We start from the raw sequence: 21200 nt of genomic DNA, 5'->3' as shown, positions 1-21200 counted from the left end.
GCTGATATATTCTGCTGGTTTGAGCAGACCCTTTTGTTTGAGGTCTCTTTCTAGTTGCATCACCAGTTAGCGATTGGTAGTAATCCCTTGGTGCCAGGGAAACTCATCTCTGGGAGTCCTGTCCCACATGCTGAGTTTGGCTTAGAGAGTGGCCACTTTTAAGCAACATGGAGGCTCTCAGTAGGTAACTTTTAGGGACCTGTAGCCCTAGGCCTAGTTCATATTTCAGGTACACAGGTTCATAAGCATAGTCATCAGTAGCAAGGGCCCATCATTGGACCATCCTTCTTCACTGGCCTTTGCCTTTGTACTTGGGAGATTGTTGCTGCTCCATTGGGGAGTGTGACAGATTTTCCCAGAATGGGAACTCAGCACTCCCTCAGTTGTCATGTGTAACTTTGCTCACAATGTCAATACCCAATGAACATACCAACATATCTATATACTATACATGAATATCCTGGAGAACTTCCTCCCACCCAAGCATCCCCCATCAATGATACCCCACATCAGTGCTCCTCCCCTGCCATAGTTGAACCCCTCTGTGATCCAAAATTTCTTCTAAAATGAAGTCTAATATATTGCCAAATTCAATTAGTAGGAAAATGAACTAGTATTGAGAGTTTTAAAGATTGGAAATAGAATATATAATTTAGAAAAACTCATCCCTGTCTCTTATAACTGTATACAGAGTATTTAGGAGGAGCCAGCCAACATCATTTTAATTTTTGAGTTCTCAAATCTCTGATAAAATATTGAAAACACTCTCACCCAGATCCTTGCCTCTTATAAGCATGAAAGTAGGGGAATCCAGCGATGATATTTTGTGTATCTCCAGTATTAACTCACACCATCAACTGTTAATGACCTCTTGATTATTGTAAAGGAAGTCATTAGTACCCTTGAGTCCAATTAGAGTAAAGACCCAATTACATAACTCCCAGAACCACTTCAGAAATCCCATATTTAAGATTTTGTTTCTCAAGATCTCTTCCTGATACCAAGCTGTATTAGTCAGTGTTCTCTAAGGAAACAGAATCAACAGGAGATATCTGTAAATAGTATAAGATTTTATGAAATTCTCTCACATGACTGTGGGGATGCACAAGTCCAAATTCTTCAGGGAGGCCGCAAACTAAGGGGCCTAATGAAGGAAACTGATGAGTTCCCAGAAGATTTTGGCTGTCTGAATTCAAGCTCGAAATTCCTCACTGAACGTTGAAATCTCTTCTGCTTTTAAGGCATTCAATTGATTGGATAAAACTTCACTTATTCCCAATGGCAATCTCCTTGGTTGATTTTAGATATAACCAACCATTTATGGAATAAACTCACTGATGACTAAAGCCCATGAGTGCCCTTCTATTACAGTTATCTCAGGGCTTGCTTGAACAATGTTGCACAATTTCCTGGTTGAGTTGACACATTAGCCTACCCATCAAAAGCCCTATTGCCAGAGAGAGAAAACTACAGGATCATTTAGGCATGAAGCTCCAAGAGACTGTATTCATGGAGCAGCTCAAGGGAAAAAAGTCAGCCTTGAAGGGAACACTGAAACCTGGGAAGAGATCAGACCACACCAGGATCAACAGCAGGTGATAGCAGTGAGAAAGCATCTATGCTTGTGCCTTGGTTTGGAATTTCCATGGCCTTGGAACAGGAAGATTTACCACAAATAAATCCCCTTTATCAATTGCAATGAATGTGCCACACTAATGAAGGATGTTGTTTATGTGGGAAGGTGTAGGAGGTATGGGGAGTGGGGATTATGATAATCCCTATATTTTCTGTGCAACATTTATGTAATCTATGTATCTTTTAAAAAATTAAAAAACATATATATTTTAAACATTAAAAAAATTAAAAAGCAAACGGATTTCTGGTACTTTGCATTAGCAGCCTTTTGCAAACTAAAACAACTCTACTTTCTAATTCCTATAATTGTCAGAATACAACTGAACAAGAAAAGTGCTTATTTCCTGATAAAGGACGTGCATGGAATATTAGAATATCATTCAATCATAAAAGCTAATGAAATCCAGATGCCTGTGACAATATGAATGAATCTTGTATACATTATGTGAGCAAAAAGTCTGGACACAAAGGGACAGATATTTTATGATCTCAGGGATATGAACTACTCATAATAATCAGAATCATAGAGTTAGAATCTAGAATGTAGTATACCAGATGATAGATTGGTGTTAGAGAATGGGGAGTTGATGTGTAATTTATACAGAATTTCTATTTAAGTTGATTGTAAAGATTTAAAAATAGATGGTGGTGATCACAGCAGATTATTTTGCATGTAATTATCATCACTGAGTTAAATAGTTGAATGTGATTAAAAAGGGAAATTTCAGGTCATATATATTACTAGAATAAAATGAAATGATAAAATATAATATAAATTATAATGTAAGCTATAATGGAACCATGGTTAGCAGCTATGTTTCAATATCTGTACATCAGCTATAGCAAATATAACATCTACATGTAAAAAGATCATTGCTGGGGGAGGGGGAAAATGGTTTGATGGGTATATGGGGTCCCCTGTATTATATCTGTGATTTTACCATGATTTAAACATTTTAGAAGACAAAATTTAAAAATTTTGGGAAAGGATGTAGACACTGAGGAAAGAATGGAAGAAATTGCCTTGATAAAGTACATGCAGGACAACACATATTACTGTGATGAAAGGCAAAATGTCAATAACAAAGTTTTATGATATTATTCATTTTTTCATACCCCAATTTATTTTTTTTACCTTATTTCAGTTTTTCTAAATTATTATGTATTCTTTATCTTTAAACCTGTCAATATTATTCCATTTCTCTACTAATTGAATTTGGAAATATATCAGGCTTCATTTGTGAAGAAGTTTTGGATAACAAAGGGTTTAAACTATGGCAGGGGAGGAGCACTGGTGTGGGGTGTCATTGATTGGGGATGCATGGGTGGGAGGGAGTTCTCCAGGGCATGCATATAGAGTATATAGATATGATCAGATGTTCATTGGGTATTGTCACAGTGGATAGGGTTACACATGACAACTGAGGTAGTGCTGTGTCCCATCCTGGTGAGCATTCCCCAGTGGAATAGTAACAATCCTCCAAGAACAAGAGCAAAGACCAGGGAGGAAGGATGGTAAAATGATGGGCCCTTGATACTAATAGCTATGCTTATGAGCCTGTGTGCTTGAAGTTTCAACTAGGCCTAGATTTGCAGGGTGCCTAAGAGTTACCTCCTGAGAACCACCATGTTGCTTAAGTGTGGCCACTGACTAAGCCAAACTCAGCATATAAATGCATTACCTTTCCCCTAGCTTGGGACATGACTACTGGGGATGAGCCTCCCTGGTGCTTAGGGATTATTATCTTCACTAGCTGGTGATGCCACTAGAAAAAGACCTTGAATAAAAGGGGGAAATGGAGTTGGACTCAGATATGACCTCTCTAGACATGCCTCTTCTGTCACTTTCACTGAACCTGTGATTGGTGCTGGGTTTGTGTATGCTAGGGTTTGTGTATACTCAGGAGACTTGAATCTCTGGACTGTCCATGGGCCAGCTGGGACCTGAACCTCATCAGAGTTGCACCACCTATTCTTGAGTTCATTGGACAAACACAGCTCAGCTGACAGATTGTTGAGAAGGTCGACCACTCCATGGAACTGAGAGTGTCTACAGCTGCAAGCAGGAGAATTACATCCATAATTCATGTGGAATCTAAGCCCCCTTTTGATTTAGAGGTGGAGTGGACATCACCATCTCAGGGTCCATGTGATGGAAGAATATAATATGGAAGAATACGTGGACTTGCTGATATTCTACTATAGAACTGTTGTGACTCTAGTAATGGAAGAAATTGTATCATTGACATGGAGACAGTGGCCATGGGAGTTGCTGAGGGCAGGGAGAGGGAGAAAGAGGTGTGATATAGGGCATTTTCTGGACTTGGAGTTGTCCTAAATGATATTGCTGGAACAGATGCAGGACATTTTATATCCTGCCATAACCCACTGGATGGACTGGGAAAGAGTGTGAGCTACAATGTCAACTATGGTCCATGCAGTGTGGCAGTGAAACAGACATGTATTCACCAAATGCAGTGAATGTGCCTCATTGATGAAAAGGTTGTTGATATGGGAGGAGCAAGGATGTGGTGGGGAATGGGGTATATGGGAACCTCTTATGTTATTTAATGTAGCATTTTGTGTGATGTGTTTATCTGTAAAAAAAAAGAATAAAAGTACAAATCAGCAAAAAAACAAAAACTGTATAAAAGAATGAACCTTACTCTAGATGATGGACTCCTGTTAATAATGCAAGTATAAGAATTTTTTCATGAATTATAACAAATAAATAACACTAATACAAGGTGTTAATAATAATAATGTGTTGTATGGGGAAAATATAGCTAATATAAACTAAGGAAAACAATTAATGTATGATTTTAAGAATCTTCCATCAACTCTAACAGAAGTAACTATAGTTTAAAAAGTACAATTACAAAAAAAGTGCTATCAGCAATTATAACATATTTCAACACAAGTTGTTATTGGTTTGGTGGTGTAGGAAAATCTTGTATTTTTATGCATGATGTTCTGTAAACCCACACTTCTCTAATAAAAACAGTTAAAATACATTAGAAACTTAAAAAAAAAAAGATGTTTTATTCCTTAGGGCTTTCACAGAGTAGAAAGTATGACCTTTCATTATAAAAATTTAAAAGTTAACAATAAATTTCTTCAACACATTCCAGATATGATAACTCTTGAATAGACATACTTTAGGGATGACTGGTTTTGAGTTGTTTTATTATAATACAGATCTGATTATATATTGACTCCCACCAAGTACCATGGCATAATAGTTGCTGTTTATTTATTTTTGGCAATGTATGCTATTCAAATAATAAAATCAAGAGATATAGAAAACACTGAATGATATTGTGAGAAAAGTTAAGAATTCTGAAGCCAATCTGTCAAAGAAAAACACATCTTACAGAGATGACTTGAGTCAATTGAAGGAATGTTTAAACAAAATTTTTCAACAAATTAAAAGATTTGTATAAAATACTACTGGTTACTCTTTACTTTTAAAAGGGCAGGGGACTGCTGATTGAAGTGTTTTAGACTGTATTTGCTCACTGTAATTCCCCCCTTTGTTGCTTTTTGCTTGCTGCCTGCACTCTGTGTCCACTCACTGTGTATTCTACTATGTCTGTAATTATTATTTTTATTTATTTCCCCTCCCTACCTGGCAGCTTGCTTGTTGTCTGCTCTCTGTGTCCATTTGCTGCATGCTCTTCTGTATTTTTGCTTGTCTCCCTTTTTGTTGCATCACCTTGCTGAGTTGACTCTCTGTGGCACTTGTGGGTGAGCCTGCCTTCACAAGGAGGTCGTAGGACAGGGACCCAGGGCCTCCCATATAGTAGACAGGAGCCCAACTGATTGAGCCACTGCCAGTTCCCAATGCTCACTGTAATTTTTAAACAATTGAATTATCTTCTTAATTTTCCAATCAGTTGAAATAATCAAATTCTTAGAAGAATAAAAATAATGGTCAACTGGGGAGAGAGAAAGACAAGTCACAGGAATGGACAAATAATGTTGTAACTATAGTATTAGAATGTTATATTGCTAGAATATGAGTGTAAATAATTACATGCATTTTCAACCCTTTTTTCATATTTTCCATTCAAAAGAGTTGGCAATTATATATCTCTATATATGGAATATGTGAAAAATTTCACTAAATTTAAGGTTATATTTAGAAAATTAAATTTTGGAAGAAGTCTAAATAAATAAAATGTTCACCATGCAGTTAGAAACAGGGGAGTAGAATTAAAAATTGTCAAAGAAAATAAAAACAGATCCTCAGACAAAAATAAATCTCTTCACATCTGTAGCAGTTTGATATGGTTATGAATTCCAAAAATTGATATTGGATTATGTTTGTAATCTGATCTGTACCTGGGCATGATTGAGTTATGATTAGGGCATTGAGCCCCCACCCCTTGATGGGTGGGGCCTCACAGATAAAAGACATGGCAAGGAAAAGAGCTGCGGGTTTCTGAGGTTGGAGTTTTGATATTGGAGTTTGATGTTGAAAACTTAATCTGGAGCCCCAGGAAGTAAGCTCACTGAGGAAAGAGGAGCAAGCCCCAGGAAGAGAGGAACCTTGAACCCAGAGAAAAGCAAGAGCCTGAAAGGGAAGAATCCAGGAAGCCTGAACCCTTACAGCCATCACAGCCATCTTCCTCCAACAAATGAAAATAAACCTGGGTGAGAGAAGTAACTTATGCTTTATGGCCTGGTATCTGTTGGCTCCTACTGCAAATAAATACCCTTTATAAAAACCAACCAATTTCTGGTATTTTGTATCAGTACCTCTTTGGCTGACTAATACACCATCTCTTTAGGTTATGTAGCAGTGCAATGTTAAATTAAAAGCTGGCTGTATTTATATATTTTTGGTAATATTTTTTGATGATGGTAGAATAGATTTGTGAACATAATTAATGGAGCTAATTATATATTTGGTTATAGTGAAAAGAGGGAATTTTAGGTGGTATATATGTTCCCAGATTACTTTTTTTTTTTTAAAATCCATGGAACACCAACAGTGAACCCTCTGTTAAAAAATGGACTGCAGGTTAATAATACAATTACAAAAATGTTATTTCATGAATTGCAACAAATGTACCAGATTAATGCAAGTTGTTAATAATAGGTGATATATGGTAATTGTATTTTATACAGGATTTTTCTAGAAACCAAAAACTTTTCTAATAAATATAATAATACAGAATATAGAACTGAATATATATTATGCATATATAGGCATAAGAGATTTTTAAAAAATAATAAAAGAAAATGAAGGTAACTTAATAAAAAGTAATTATGAAATTACCATATAAATGTGAAAATTAAAGAAGTGAAAGCAAAAGAAATTGTAAAAGGAGTGAAGAGAGAAATGTAAACTGCAAAAACAGAATCACTAAGAATATGAAGTTTAATCTAATAAAAATAATGAAAGTTCTCACAAGATAGAAAAATGATTTAGTGCAGGAATAAAGGAAATTTAAAGAAAATTAAGAATAAGAGTGTTGGCTATTACATCATAAAACAAATAAAAATAAGATGTATTAAAATGATCAATTGATGAACTAAATGGCAAAACAAAATGGAAATAGGCCCTGGTATGATAGGCACTTCTATATATTTTCCTTCATTTCCTATCACATGTAAATTAAGATCGTTCTCTCTAATACACTCAATTTTGGTGACAATGAGTAATATTGAAATAATTTATTGATGTGCCTGAATAGCAAAATAAAACTTAGACACCTATAATAAGGAAGATTGCTGAAACAGTATACTTCTGGACCACATGACTAACAAACTAGATTTTTGTGGATGGAAAGAATTTCCTATAAATCTCTTACTAGTCCTACACACATGCATAAACATTCACATGCACAGTCACAATATATTAAATAATATGAAGTTTTAAATAGGAAAATCTAGTGTTCTTAATTCTTTTAATAGCAATTATATTTTATTTTTGGATGCAGAATGTCATAAAAAATGAAGGATTTATTGGTGGCAGAATTGCTTCTCTTGGATTTTTCTGGCCCATGGAAGATACAGTCACTGCAAGCTTCAAAAACAGACTAGATGGGGAAAGACCTCATTGTCATCACAATATCCTTGTGCTTTTGGCACCACACATGCTTGTATTTATTTGACCTTTGCCTCTTTTCTGCTGTTGTGCCCAAAACTGTTGTGAACTTCTCAACAAAATGTAACACATCGCATTCCTTGGCTGTGTCCCTCAGGATTTTCTGGTGCTTTTCTCAGCAGATTCAGAGCTGTTCCTCCTCACAGACCAGTACATTGAATGATGTGCTGCCATTTGCCATCACCTGTGCTATGAAATCATCATGTACAGTGACATGTGAGTACAGGTGGAAGTCTGTCTTGGTCAGCAGTGAGCACAGTGGGCACCTTTCCTTTATCTTACTGTAGATTCCACTTTTTCATGTGTAATTCCCCAGTTGCAAACTATTTCTTCTTCATAGCACATAACTACAGAAATAGTGCACATTCTTATTAATGCAGTACTTGATTTCTGCTTCTTTGCCTACATTATAATCTCTTACTTGTACATCTTTTCTGCTACCAAAAGATTCCTTCCATGCAAGGACTGTCAAAATCTAGGGTAAGAGGCTTCAAAATGAGATGGGAGGTCATCAAAGGGGTCACACTTATGCACATTTCAGCAGGATCTCAGAGACAGCCAAAGTAGATACAACCCCAGGTAGTGGTACTCCTGAGGGCTGCGGAGACACACAGGTTCTATAGTCATGACAGATGGCTCTGGAGTTCAGTGTCTTGCCAGTGGGCCCTACTTTGGAATTTGTGCTCCTGAGTGTGATGGAGTTGGGCTCAGATGTGACCTTTCTACACATGTCTCTTCTGTCATGTTTACTGAACCTGTGGTTGGTGCTAGGTTTGGTGTATACTCAGGAGACTTGAATCTCTGGACTGCCTATGTGCCTGCTGGGCTCTGAGCCTCAGCAGAGTTACAACACCTACACATGGGTTCATAGGACTTACCCAGGTCAGCTAACAGGGAGATGAGGATTGTCAGTCACAACACCCAGGGAACCAAGAGTCTACAGCGGCAAGCAGGAGAATTCCATCCATCAGTGATGTGGGATCTAAGCCCCTTCTTGATTTAGAGGTCGAGTGGACATTGTCATCACAGGGTCCTCAGGATAGAGGAATACATATGGATTAGAGTATACTTACTGGTATTCTACTATAGAATTATTGTGACTCTAGAAATGGAAGAATTTGTATCATTGATGTGGCTACAGTGGCCACAGGAGTTGCTGAGGGCAGGGAGAGAGAAGAAGAGGTATGATAAGGGGGTATTTTTGGGACTTAGAGTTGTCCTGAATGATAATGCAGGGACAAATGAAGGCATTGTATATCCTGCGGTAACTCACTGAATGGACTGGAAGAGAGTGCAATGCTTCAAAATGCACACATCAAATGCAATGAATGTACCATACTAATGAAAGAAGTTGTTGATGTGGGAGGAGTGGGGGGTATGGGGAGTGGGTATATGGGAACGTCATATTTTTTAATGTAACATTTTGTGTAATCTATGTATCTTAAAAATATAATAAAAAAATAAATAAACTAGAAAAAAAAGCCTATTCCACTTCCTTCCCACACTTGATATTACTCATTCTGTTTGTCTCAAAATCTTTCACAGATTTCCTTAAAATCCTTTTTTAGGGTCTATGTCATTCAGGACATGCTTCCTAGAGGCAGAGATGCAATTCAATGAATGCCACAGACTGCAGCAAGCCAGACCAAAATGCTGCCGACTTTGGGGAGAAAGAATGGTCTAGATGCCACCTAGATTTTGGATCTGTGGACTCCAATACCATTATTAAAATACCTGTTTAAGTCAAATGTGTATTTTTGCACCTTGACATAGTAAGACAAGTATTCACACACACATATATCTGTAATAGCAATAGGACATGTGAACATTGATATTTTACATCTGGTTTCTATTAGGCCATCTTGGTTCTGGTTATTTGTCCATTCACCCATCCAGCTTTGGCTCTATGGCAGAAGATTCTTAAAAGCCTTGCTTTCAAATAAGACTTTGGTCCCCCAATTCTAATTTATTCCTGGGCTTCTTTGTGTTCCTGAAAAGAAGCATGTCCTGTATGATTGAGAAAGTTCATGAAAAAATTTTCTTGTATGAAATAAGCTGTCTCAATCTACAGTGCTACATCTTATTCCTTTAAAATTTCTTTCCTGAGTATACACTGATAGAGTCCAGTGTGCTTTCTCCATTGTGTGAATGGAAACTGCCAATAAAACATTCACATCATTTGCAGCAGCTTATTGAAGGTTGCCTTTGAAGAAAACAAAGGAGGGACTCCTCTTATTAGGAAATTTATACATTCCACCAGACATGTAGTTTTCCTACCTTTTAAGAAATGTTTATATTTACTACAGTAAGATTTATCTATCATTTCAACTTCTATGAAATATATAAAAGTTACTGTTTTAATTCTTTTTTATTTTTAAAGATTTAGATTACATACTTTTGTTTCTACATCATAAATATGTATGAGAGACAATATCATCCTCAAAAACTGAGACAAGTTATTTTGAAGGAAAAAATGTTTGGAAAGTAATAAAAGGAAGAGTAAACAAAAGACAAAATCATCCTTCCCATTTTCTTCAATACATTCTAAACAATGTCCTTTCCCTAAAAAGACTTATTTCCTGTACAGTTATAATTCTGGTTAGGCCATGGTCCAGGAAGCTATATGAAAATCAAAAGGATATACATATTCCTATAAGTAGAGTCATCTGAGAGAGATCACTAAGTTGTTTTCTAGCACCATTTTCCTCTTCTGCTCCTTCGGTCAGAATTTAGATGGGCATTTCCAAAAGGAAACACTGACAAGCCATTCAAACCATTCCATATTAGTATGTTCATTTGAATTTAATCTGCAATATTAAATATTTGAATGCTTTGCTTCAGTATTTTATAATAAAAACAATTTTAATTATATATTAGATAATATTAACTCTGCCAAAAAACTTTATTTTATGACAGTGATATTTAACTCTAGCTCAACTGCTAAATACTGATTTTAGCATAAAACACATCCATGGATAGTTGTAAAAGGTCATAAAATGTTTATCTATTTATGTGCTGACATGTTACCATACTGTAAAATTTTATTTAAAATTATTGAAATATTTGTTTTCCTTAATATTTATATTTTTAACATGAATATATTCCCTTGTTTTAATTTCACTACCTACAAAGGGTGGGGAGTAATAAGAAATTGTCAGATATATGTAAAAAATGAATTACACCATGCTTTAAATAGTTTGTGATGATATTCAGAATCAAAATATTTGTCAACTTTGTCTGAATAATGAAACTAAAAGATATTTTAGTAATTTAACAAGCTATTAAATAATATCTCAATGTTGTCTTGATTGAAATTCATATGATTACAGTCACATCTAATTATGCTGATTTCTGATTTTATCTTCTCTGGTTTATTAAATTATTTTATATTTTTGTCCCCTTATATAATTGATTTATAAGGCATTTTGTGTTTGTTAAAGTTTATTTGGCTTAAATAAACTTAATTTATTAGCTCATGGTTTCAACCCGGGAGAATTCCAAATCAAAGAATCATCAAGGTAATACTTTCTTCCTAAAGTCTGACATTTTGTGGCCTACTGCAATTATCCTTAGTCCTAGGTTCCTTTGTCACCTCAATGCATATGGTGGCTCTCCTGGCTTTCTCTTTCCTCTTCCAGTTTCTGTTGACTCCCAACTTCTTGCTTCCCATGTGCTTTTTTCTGTCTGAAAACCCTTCTGTTTAAAAAGGTTTCCAGTAAAACCTACCCTACTGAACTGGACCTCACTTGAACTGAAGTAACTTCATCTAAAGGCCCTACTTATAATTGGTTCAAACTCACAAGAATGGATTTCATTTAAAAACATGAGATAGGGAAACGGACTTTGGCCCAGTGGTTAGGGCATCCGTCTACCATGTGGGAGGTCCACGGTTCAAACCCTGGGCCTCCTTGACCCATGTGGAGCTGGCCCATGCACAGTGCTGATGCGAACAAGGAGTGCCCTGCCACGCAGGGGTATCCCCCGCATAGGGGAGCCTCATGCGCAAGGAGTGCGACCATAAGGAGAGCCGCCCAGTGCGAGAGAAAGTGCAGCCTGCCCAGGAATGGCGCTGCCCACACTTTCCCTGCCACTGAAGACAACAGAAGCGGACAAGGAAACAAGACGCAGCAAAAAGACACAGAAAACAGACAACCAGGGAAGGGGAGGGGAATTAAATAAATAAAAACAAATCTTTAAAAAAAAAAAACAAAAAATGGGATACATATCTCCAAGTGACCATAATGATAAAAATATGTGTTAATGAATTCCTATTTTTTGGAGATACTAAAAAACCAGATTTCCCAATATATTAAAAATCTATAGACTGCAAATGTTGTCATCAGAACCTAAAGGACAACATGTCAAATGTTTTAAAAAATATTTGAAATCATAAAAAGAAAATTAAGGAGTAAATGTAAAGTTGATAATTAAACATGAAGATTTGATAAAGAAATAAGTGGTCCTTGAATAATTTGAAGCACATCATGGCTTAAAGATTAAAATGAATGTAAATTAAAGATCAAAATAGTTAATGAACATTGTGATATGAAAAATTGCCTTGAACATTTCACAGAGAAGGAAATGAAATTTCATGCACATGTACACACACACACAATGCAAGATACAACAAATTAATGTATAGAGAATAAAGTAGAAAAGAAGCTATAAAAAGTAAAGAAAAATTTTTTTTGCTAATGAACAGCATTTCCTTAAAATTATAAAAGGTAGGTATCCACATGTTCAGAAAGAACAATTTATCCCAATCCAGATGCATGAAAATAAATCTGAAAAATGATTTTCAATATACCTTTTGTTTATTCCTCCAGATCCATCCTTTACCCTTTTCCAGCCTAGCATGTTCCATGGCATCTATACTTCTTAGACTGCATCAAGGAGCTCATTGTTCTTGGCATTTGATGTGTTTGAATTTGGCTAGATGGGAAACTTTCCAGAGAATAGACAGGCGAAATTATTTGCAATTATGGGTGTTTATTCTCCAGATCCCTGGTTGTAGAGGATCCTAATACTGGTTGCATTCTCTAACTGAAGCTCACAGCTCTTGCCAGGCAGCCTTTCCTCCTAGCACTCTCTCTGCCTATTTTTTCCTTAAAACATTTACTCCACTTCTCACAATAAATCAATGGAAACAGTGCAAAATAAATGGCCTATACTCTTCAAAATATCAGTGGTTAAGAGCATAGAAAGACATTATAATCCATATTAAAAGAATATATACAATAAATGATATGTATTAAATATTAGAATATAGATTTAGATATATAGATATAGATGAAGTTATAATTGTAGAAAAAATTGTTATTGGGAATGCTTTTTTTTAATTTTTCTTTAAAGTCTGGTAATTTTTTTTTTTTAGATTTATTTATTTATTTAATTTCCCCCCCTCCCCTGGTTGTCTGTTCTTGGTGTCTATTTGCTGCGTCTTGTTTCTTTGTCCACTTCTGTTGTAGTCAGCAGCACGGGAAGTGTGGGCGGTGCCATTCCTGGGCAGGCTGCTCTTTCTTTTCACGCTGGGCGGCTTTCCTCATGGGGGCACTCCTTGCGCGTGGAGCTCCCCCATGCGGGGGACACCCTTGCATGGCACGGCACTCCTTGCGCACATCAGCACTGCACTTGGGCCAGCTCCACACGGGTCAAGGAGGCCTGGGGTTTGAACCGCAGACCTCCCATATGGTAGACAGATGCCCTAACCACTGGGCCAAAGTCCATTTCCTGGGAATGCTTTTATCATTACAATTTTTAAAGCAGTTTTATTCACATAACATACAATCCATCCAAAGTCTACAATCAATTAACTTATGTATGATCTCAGAGTTGTGCACTAATCACCACATTCAATTTTAGATATTTTAATTGCTTCAAAAAGAAATACAACATACCACTTATACTCCATCATTATTGACACTTAGCATTGGTTTGGTACCTTTGTCACAACTGATGGTGATGTTGGTCAATCACCACACTGGGGAGCCAAGAGTCTACAGCTGTAAGCAGGAGAATTCCATCCATCAGCCATATGGGATCTAAGTCTCCTCTCAATTTAGAGGTGGAGTGGACAGGATGAAAGAATAGAATATGGATTAGAGTGGATTTACTAGTATTTTACTATAGAATTATTGGGACTCTAGCAATGGAATAAATTATATCATTTATGTGGAGATAGAGGCCATGGGAGTTGCTGAAGGCAGGGAGAGGGTAAAAGAGTTGTGATATTTGAGTATTTTTGGGACTTGGAGTTGTCCTGAATGATATTGCAGGGACAGATGCAGGACACTATATATCCCACCATAACCCACTGAATGGATTAGGAAGAGACTGTAAACTACAATGTAAGCTATAATCCATGCTGTGTAGCAATGCTCCAAAATGTACTCACCAAATGCAATGAATGTAGCACACTAATGAAAGAAGTTGTCAATGTGGGAAGAGTGGGGGTTGTGGGGAGTGGAGTATATGGGAACCTCCTATATTTTTAATGTACCATTTTGTGTGATCCATGTATCTTTAAAAAATAAGAATAATTTAAAATTTTTTTAAATTTAAAAATGTTGCTATTAATTATAGTCCATAGATTGTATTAGGTATATTTCCCATATACTACCTTAATAACATGATGAAATAGTGACATACATTTGTTCGTTCCTGGAAGGACATTCTTATATTTGTACTATTAATGACATACCTCATCCACAACAATGTTCCCTGTATAATACAGTCCCATGTTTCATCATCTAGCTCTCCTTCCTTTGATGTACATGACCCTAAACTTTCTCTTTTAATGACAATCACACTCATAATTTAGCACTGTTAATTATGTTCACAACATTGTGTTACAATCACTTCTATTTAATTCCAGACATTTATAATAAATATTATTAAAAATTCTGCAAAAATTAAGCATCAGCTCCCTATTCTCTACTCTCATTCTAACTCCCGGTAAGATATTAGCTCCACAAGTTTGCTCATTATAACTAATTCTCATTAGAGAGATCATATAATGTCTGTCCTTTAGTGTGTAACATTTCACTCAGCATATTGTCCTCAACGTTCATTTATATTGTGACATGCATCAGGCCTTCACTTCTCCTTACTGCTGAATAATATTCCATTGTATGGAGATACCATATTCCATTTATCCATTCACCAGTTGATGGGCACTTGCATTGTTATCATCTTTTTGTAATTGTGAAAAGTGTTGCTATGAAAATCAATATGCAAATGTCTATTCATGTCCATGCTTTCAGTTCTTCTGTGTATGTAGCTAGTAGAGGGAAAGACAGATCATATTGCAATTCTAAACTTAGGTTTCTAAGGAACCACAAGCTGTCTTCCACAATGGCTATACCATTGTACACTCCCACATTCCCATCAACAGTGAATAAGTGTTCCTATTTGTATACATCCTTTCCCAACCCTTGTAGATGTGTTTTGTTTTTTATTTTTCTCTTGTAGTGGACATTCTAGTAGGTGTGAAGTGATATCTCATTGTGTTTTTGATTTGCATCTCCCTAATAGCTAAGGATGATGAGCATCTTTTTGTGCTCTTTTTTAGCCATTTGTATTTCCTCTTTGGAAAAATGCCTATTCAAGACTTTTGTCCATTTTTTAAAAATTGGGTTGTCTTTTTATTATTGAATAGTAGGGCTTCTTGATATAGCCTGGATTTTTAGCCCTTTTCAGAAATGTGTCTTCCAAATATTTTCTTCTGTTTAGTGGGCTGCCTTTTCATTTTCTTGGCAATGTCTTTTCAATCAAAAAAGTGTTACATTTTGAGGATATCCCATTTTTCTATTTTTTTTTCTTTCATTGCATATGCTGTGGGTGTAAAGTCTAAGAAACCACTGCCTACTACAAGATCTTGAATATGCTTCCCTACATTTTTTCCTAGGAGTTTTAAATTTCTAGTTTTATATTTAGGTCTTAGATACATTTCCAGTTTATTTTTGTTTAATGTGTGAAATACAGGTCCTCTATCATTATTGTGGATATGGATATTACTTCTACCACAGCACTAATTGAAGAGACAGTTCTGTCCCATTTGAGTGCACTTGGCAGGCTTATCAAAAATCAATTGACCATAGAAGTGAGAGCCAATTTCTGAACTCTCGATTCAAGTCCCTTGATCAATATGTCTATGTTTATGCCTGCATCATGCTGTGTTATAGTTTAAGAAAGGAAGTGTGAGTTGACCAACTTCCTCCTTCATTTTCAAGATATTTAGAGCTATTCATGTACTATTAACTTTCCAAATATATTTGGTAATTGTTTTTTTTCTGTTCCTACAATGTAAGCTGTTGAAATTTTGAATCATAAAGTAAGTTGGGTAGAATTAACATGGTCACACTTCCAAGTTTCTTTTGGATCCCAGAAAAGATAATGTTTTTGCCCCACCCTCTTGGCCAAGGAGTCTACCTAGTCCATGTCTCCAACCTGCCCTACACCCAGCATGGCAGAATGCCTGTCAATACACAGCCTGCAGGTGGTGGCACTTTGGTTCTGGTGGCACCTGGGTCACCCACCTGGTACATTTTGAGAGTGCCATATACCTGAGAAGGAGAAGGAGGAGGAGGAAGAGGGCAAGCTGGTGAAACTATAAATAATCCAACAAACTAGGAAAAGTTGGGGAAGGTGCTGTGATATATGTGCACCTGAGAACCATGCCTGAATAGGAATCCTTTAACCCAGAAAATCTTGAATTGGAAAAAAGCCTCCAGATGACCAGGTAAACTGAGGTGAAGGGCATGGGCTGTAAATGCCATAAAATTTATCACAGAGATTTCTGCATTTATTAAAGAGAACCACATCTAAGAAGTTGAGCAATTTGGGAACAGATATCCAGAGGCTAAGTATTGAAATGGACACCTGTGCCATTTCATGCTCACATGCTGAGGCACTGTGGTCTCTCCTTGGTGTAGACCATGGATTATGGACACTGATGATTAGTGCGTGCCAATGTCCTTCAGCAACAACTGTGCAATGTGACAACATGTGATGCTCCTTGGGATCAGCAAAAAGATAACAGGGAAATGAATAAAGTGATGCCCTTAATTATACAGGGTTTTGAGGATGCAGCAGAGGAAATAGGACCTCAGTAACAGGTCAACAGTTTAAACCCCTCAATTGTTTAGAGGGTATCTCTATGACTGTCTCCCAGTCCAATGAGTTTTTGAGCTGGATAACATCAGCCAGATAATGTGGTGCTGGAAGACATACTTTTACTGACCAAATGGACATGGTCATGCACCAGTGGCTGGACATTTCTGAAAAGAGGAATAACATTATACTTGTGGTCACCCATGAAGATATAAAGTTGGCATAAGAAGAAGCAATGATGAACAGATCAGCTGCAGGGCTCATGCATACATTCGATGTCCACCAACATCATTGGGTTCAGGATCCTGGGCCAGTGAAGAGCCTGCTCCAGCAACAGAAGAACACAGTGTCTTTCATCATCCACAAGTGCCCCATGCTGGCCAAGATGGCTGCTGTGAAGGAGGCCTGCAGGAACATGTTTGTCCTCATGCATGGAACCTGCCTAGAGATTTCTGGAGGCCTTCTGATCTATTTACTATGTGAGCAAACACCTCAATTCTGTGCAGAAATTGTGTCCCCAAAGTATGCATAAGGCCACCAACTATAGATTACTGAGACTCTTGAAAAGGGGAACTTCACAGACAGAATCATAGACAAGACATGGGTCATTGAAGTGGCCTGGTAAGTGGCCCACAGAATGTGAACCCCAATCCAGGTGCACCGCATAATCCTGACTAAAAAAGATTAAAGGCTTTATTTTTAAATAGATGCATCCCATTATCAGTATTTCATTTGAGGACTATAAATCTCAAAAATCTCATTGTGTCAACAAATATGGTGACTTTAGGTCAATTTGTGAGTGGATACAATCAATAAAATAGAACCCATTGCCTTTTGTTACTGTTACATTAATTGAAGATGTCCCTAATCCTGAGGCAGCTTCTGAATTGAAAATTATACTGTTATCAAGGACTGTCGGTTTATTTTGAATCTTCAGACATTTACCTCTTGCCAACCGGCTCTTTTAAATGCCATTTCAGGTAGCACAAGCATTAGAAGAACAGTAGTGTCAAACTGTAATTGGTGTCTTTTCATTATATTTTTTTTCATTTTATGTCTATGTATCATCAGAATTCTGATCTGCTTTTCATGTGTTGAATGGTATTCTGAAAAGAAAAAAACTGGTCAGTGACAGTGATATCCCATTAGTAGGAAAGCTGCATGACTGCCTGAGTCTTAATTTTTTAAATATCCTTCAGGGACTTCTTTCACCCAGGACAGGACCTACAAGCACATTTAGTTAAGCAAGGCGAGTGTTTAACTCGTTAAGGAAAGAATTTTATTTCTTCTTTCCTTGGCAGCCTTCCAGATATCTATGGTAATATCAATTACAGTTTTTGATACTAATAGCAAGAAGAATATTTTTGGTAATTTAATTAGACATTTTATACTGCAACAAGGAATTACCTTTCCAGAAATGGGTTTCTATATAATATTCATTTGCAATTCAATATATAATTCCCCATGCAAGTAAATTTAAATTTATTTACATCTATATATAATTATATTTATTTATAATTTATAGTATATAATGTTTACATTGTATTTAATATTCATATTGTATTTACTTAAGCTTAAAATTATAATTAATTATAATTACTGCTATCAATAATAAAAACTCTCTGGTAGTGTTTAATAAATTATATATTTTGTATAGTGATTTCAGACTTTTAGTTTTCATAAAATAATAGCTATTTAGCCAAATTCTATGCATTATTTTGTCCATTGTGCCAGTGGATTTCTGTGCACATCTGTCTTACCAACTTTGCAGCTTAAGATCTATCTTGTTATTTGAATAAACATTTATGTTTTTTCTTTTCTTAAAGCTTAATTTCAACTTCAAAAAATAAATTAACAGACACAAAGCAGCTCAACAAATTATGGAAGAATTACTTTAAAAAGTCATGCCTGGGCACATTTATCTTATTTAATACTAAAAATGAATTCATGTAAAAGAATGAAAGAGGATTACCATCTCACACCTTATACAAAAATCAACTCAAGATGGATCAAAGACCTAAATATAAGAGACAAGACCATAAAGACTTTGGAAAGCAGTGTAAGGAGGCATATACAAAACCTTGTAATAGGAAATGGCTTCATGAACTTCACACCAAAAGCACGAGCAGCAAAAGAACAAATAGATAAATGGAACTGCCTCAAAATTAAAGCCTTCTGCACCTCAAAGGAGTTTGTCAAGAAAGTGAAAAGAGAGCCTACACAGTGGGAGAAAATATCTGGTAACCATATATCAGATAGGAGACTTATAACTTGCATATATAAAGAACTCCTATATCTTGAAAATAAAAAGATAAACAACCCATTTAAAAAATGGGAAAAAGATTTAAGCAGGCACCTCTCCAAAGAAGAAATGCAAATAGCTAAAAAGCACATGAAAAAATGCTCCAAATCTCTAGCTATCAGGGAAATGCAAATCAAAACTACAATGAGATACCATCTTACTCCCATAAGATTGGCAGCTATGAAAAAAACAGAAGAATACAAATGCTGGAGAGGATGTGGAGGAATGGGAACACTCATCCACAGCTGGTGGGAATGCAGAAGGATCCAACAATTCTGGAGGACAGTTTGGCGGTTTCTCAAAAAACTAACCATAGATTTGCCATATGACCCAGCAATTCCACTGCTGGGTATATACCCAATAGAACTGAAAACAAGGACACAAACCGATATATGCACACCAATGTTCATAGCAGCATTGTTCACTATTGCCAAAAGCTGGAATCAACCCAAATGCCCATCAACAGGTGAATAGATAAATAAAACGTGGTATATACATAGAATGGAATACTACTCGGCTTTAAGAACAAATACATTACAAACACACGTGATAACATGGATGAATCTTGAGAACCTTATGTTGAATGAAGCAACCCAGGCATTGAAGGACAAATACTACATGACCTCAATGATATGAAATAAGTAAACCAAGCTGCCTCAGAGAGCTAGAGACTGAATGATAGGCTTACAGGAAATTGGGGGGTAGAGGAAGGATGTAAGCTGACACCTACATGGGTGAAATTTATGATAAGCTGGAGGTAAGTATTTGTACAAGGAAGGGATAAAATAGGAGCACAGGATTACCTTTGGGTGGGGCTTTGTGGGTTTGAGGGGAGCTAGGGATGGGCAGATGGGTAATATTGCCCAAGAAATTGGGGGGATGTGGGAAGCTGCCTCTGGCACAGGTGCTGTATTGGCCATCTTGTTGCTAAGCGCTATTTTTAGATACTAACCGGGTTAAGTTTCTGTTTCCCCACCCTGTCTGAAGCAATTAAGTTTCTATTCTTAGGACACTCCCTGGGACTCCAATTAGGCATTCCCTAAAGAGCACAAAAGTCTTTCAGCGGACATTGCCAAATAACCATCTGCAGGTGCGTGTGGCAGGAGAATCAAAATCTAGTTAAACAATCATTTACTGACACATGTGTTGTCAGTATGTACCACCTCATTCATCCCTGGCTATAAGAACCCCTGACTGATCCTCAATAAATGAGGCTTGATCAGAATCTTGTCTTGCCTCCTTTCTTTGTGTCTCTTGTCCCTTTTCCATTCCCACTCCCTCCCTCAGGTCTTGGTTCGACTGATCTGCGGGTCGGGTGGGGTGGGGGGGGAGGGTGGGGCAACATATCAACATTGTCAGGTATTTGGTTGAGAGTATAATGCTGTAAAAACCTTTTCAAAAATATAATTAGGATAGTTACCTTTTTAAGATGCTTAAAGGGGATAATCTGACGCATGACAGGCTCCTAGGGAATATGTGAATGTTCATTTTGCCATAGTGGGTTATATCATTGGGTAGAGACCCATATAATGAGAGTGAAGGTATACCCACATCCTGGGGGGGACTGATGCCATCAAATAGAGGGAACTATATCTCTCAACGCAATGGTGTCTCCCAGTGCATTAGGGCAGTTGAGCATGTCAAGCCCTCAACACTGTTGCAAATATCTCTGAACATGGCCCTTCAAGTAATGAAGATTGACTGTCACTGTGGGCCCTAAGGGGAGGGGGGAAGAGGTATTGAATAGATAGAACCAATGTAACTGTGTGGGCAATAGAAGTGTTTCACAAGAGTACACAAGGATGGATTAAGACATGTAAAATTACAACAAAAATATATAGGGGCTGATAGGCTAAAATGTAAATTATACTGTAAGACTTAAGATAACTAAAAATTTAGAAAATTGTATAGTCTAAAATATAAACCACGATGTAAACACAAATGTTACCTTGTTTGAAAGCTATTGTCTCAATATCTGTATATAAGTTTCAGTAAATATAGTGTGAATATGTAAAAAGATTATTGCTGTGGAAGGGA

At 36.6% G+C, this 21200-nt stretch overlaps 1 pseudogene; it reads left to right on the top strand.

Moving 5' to 3' along the window:
• Positions 1–17539, top strand: part of LOC101418793 (selenide, water dikinase 1 pseudogene) — a 94519-nt pseudogene extending 76980 nt beyond the window's left edge.
• The last annotated feature ends 3661 nt before the right edge of the window (positions 17540–21200 follow it).

This window comes from Dasypus novemcinctus, chromosome 15, assembly GCF_030445035.2.
Source record: "Dasypus novemcinctus isolate mDasNov1 chromosome 15, mDasNov1.1.hap2, whole genome shotgun sequence".
NCBI classification, from domain to species: Eukaryota; Metazoa; Chordata; class Mammalia; order Cingulata; family Dasypodidae; genus Dasypus; species Dasypus novemcinctus.
Note: the sequence above shows the minus strand (reverse complement) of the source record. Positions and strands in the feature narration are given on the sequence as shown.